Source organism: Schistocerca nitens, chromosome 6, assembly GCF_023898315.1.
Source record: "Schistocerca nitens isolate TAMUIC-IGC-003100 chromosome 6, iqSchNite1.1, whole genome shotgun sequence".
Taxonomy (NCBI): Eukaryota; Metazoa; Arthropoda; class Insecta; order Orthoptera; family Acrididae; genus Schistocerca; species Schistocerca nitens.
In genome coordinates this window covers 157,550,755-157,553,376 of record NC_064619.1, presented here as the reverse complement: position 1 = coordinate 157,553,376, position 2,622 = coordinate 157,550,755, and positions in this window count along the sequence as shown.

Genomic DNA, 2,622 nt, shown 5'->3' with positions numbered 1-2,622 from the left:
AGTAGGAGGAAGGGTTTAGCGTCAAAATTAGTTGTTCTATGTAGATGCTCCAATAAATGACTTCCAACATTGCGCATAATTAATATGATGTGAATTTGAAGTTAGCGTATGCAATGCATGCAAAAGGAAACGGAAGAAATACGCTCAAACTTTTTGTGGTTTGATGGACGTTCCTCCTTCTCTCAGTAGTTTCAACAAGTACATAAAAATACTTTTCGGTGCCTTGACAGTTGTGTCTAAAGCATCTATGAAACGTACAGTAGAAGAAACTGTAAATATTAGTGGAACTAGCGATAATGCTGTTGAACTTGATGGAACATGGCAATATCAAAGACAGTGTTCCTTGAATGGTGTTGTAAGTTCCACTTCTCTGGAGAATGGAAAAGTTGTTGAAATTGAGGACTGCCACACTTGCCCTGGTAACACTGAAGGACATACTGAACATCAGTGTTCTAAGAATTATGATGGTTGCAGTGGAGGTATGGAGTGTGATGGACGTCTAAAAATATTTCCGAGTTCAGTGCCTGTTGATAACGTTAGATGTACGAGGTACAAAATTAATGAGTTCAATCTTTATGGTGATACCGTGGTAACAATACTGGAGTGTTGTGGAGATGTGCAATAGAGGATGGGTGCTAGATTGAGAAAGCTACGAAGAGAAATGTAATGGAAGTTGCTATATTATGTAAAATCTCAGTCTGGCAGAGGCAGATTGACAGAAACTGAAATAAACCTTCTTCAGAGTTATTATGGACAGGCCATTAGGTGAACCACACCTCTGAATGATGTTACAGTAATGTGAAAAGCTGTATGGGCCACCTACTTTCATAAGTTTGTAACACCACAGCTCTTATGCCGTATGGATTTATTTTGTTTTTGTTTTTTGTTTTTTTTTGCTTTATTTAATGTTACATTGTTGATCGTCTGTAAATGTGTTTGAATCGATAACATAAAATTGTGTACTCTTTTCTTTGTCAAGCCTTTGATGTCGTGATTTGATTCTATGCAAAGTAGTGTATCTGTAATTTAAAATTCTTTGTCCCATTTCGAGGGAACAAAACTTACTGTGTATAATTGTAATTCTGTGTGAATAATTTTTTGTAGAAGTGTCAATATGTGAAAATGTTCTGTTTTATTTAATGTGTTTGTTTGCTGTTATGTAAACTGCTGACCTTCACTTAGGGCTCTTAGTTATTCTGTATGTAAACGGTGTAGTGGTTCCCCTCGGGAACGGAACTGTGTAGCGCGCGCAAATTGTGGTTGGCCTAGGTGGCAAAGGTGGAACTGATAGTCAGTCGGAGGTGAGCTACGAGTCGGGAACGAGCCAGCAGTCAGAGATGAGCTACGAGTCCGTGCACTGCTGTGTAAAAGTTGCATAGTGCTGGTTTCGAGAGAGGCTTTTCTGTTATTTTCCAATGCCTCGGATGGATGGATAATCAGCTGGAACTATTCTGGAATTAGTATCTGTCGTCGCCACCAAGAAATAACAGAGTCCAGCAATTCAGTCTGCGAATTCACCTACCAACATGCAGTTGCCACCACATTGCGCAATCACTGTAACGTAATACTATAATGATGTACAGTGAAGGATCAGCTTAATGGATGTGTTATTGTGCTGAAATATAAGGTAATTTATATCTGAATTTATGTACCTACCTTGACTTTTCTCCTCATCATAACACCTCTCAGGGTCCTCTCCGTTTGAACTAAAGTGATTACCGAGTGTCCTTACTGAAAGTACGTTAAAACTCAGTTTGCTAATTCATGCCTATTGGACAGAGTAAAGTTAAAGTTAATGTGGCAAGAGAGTGAGTTAAAATTAATGATGCTTGATGAAATAATTTCCCTAGTAAAACTGCTTATTAATGTGTTGTTGCCAACTTCAAATTAAAATCTCAAGACTGAGGCTTATAGAGTTTTGCTTAGTAAATGATCACATTACTGCCTGTTGTTGATCTCAGAAAGTGGGTCAGTATCTTACATTAATGTTAATTTTATGCCTCACGGTAGTAAAAGTAGAAAACTGCATAGTAGGAAATTATATGTTCATGATTACTAAGTGTTTGTCTCTCTTGTGTGCATATTAACAGTATAAAGACCACTCAGTTTGTGTAAGCCCTGAAAGTGATAGTGTTTTTCTGTACATGTTATAATTTTGCAAATAGTTTTTGTGCTGCTCCAGTTGTTAGGTTCAATCTTAAAACATATGTGTGTTAGAGTTCATTGCACTCGCGTGTGGCCAAGTCTAGGTTGTGTTTGTCTGTTATAGTTACTTATACCTACTTTCTTAAACGAGAATGTTAATCATTCTCTTGCCTAGTTAGGCTGGCGGCCGTTTTCTTTATCTGTTGAACAGTGCAGATAGGCAAAATTTTGTTTGGTACTGTTCAAATATTTACGTAATTCTAACTTTCATTTCCGGTAAGCCATTTCCGTTAGGTACAACACGGTCAACTTAACAAAAATCTTCCCAGAGGGTAACACTGCTCTGTTGCTTTATACCATAATTGCTATAACAAAATAATTCTGTTTTGTAAACTGCCCCCAGTTTTGAGGTTAAGGTATAGCAGTAGCAGTTAGGAGTGTTATAAGTTGTCCACAGATGATCACCCTGTTCACAGA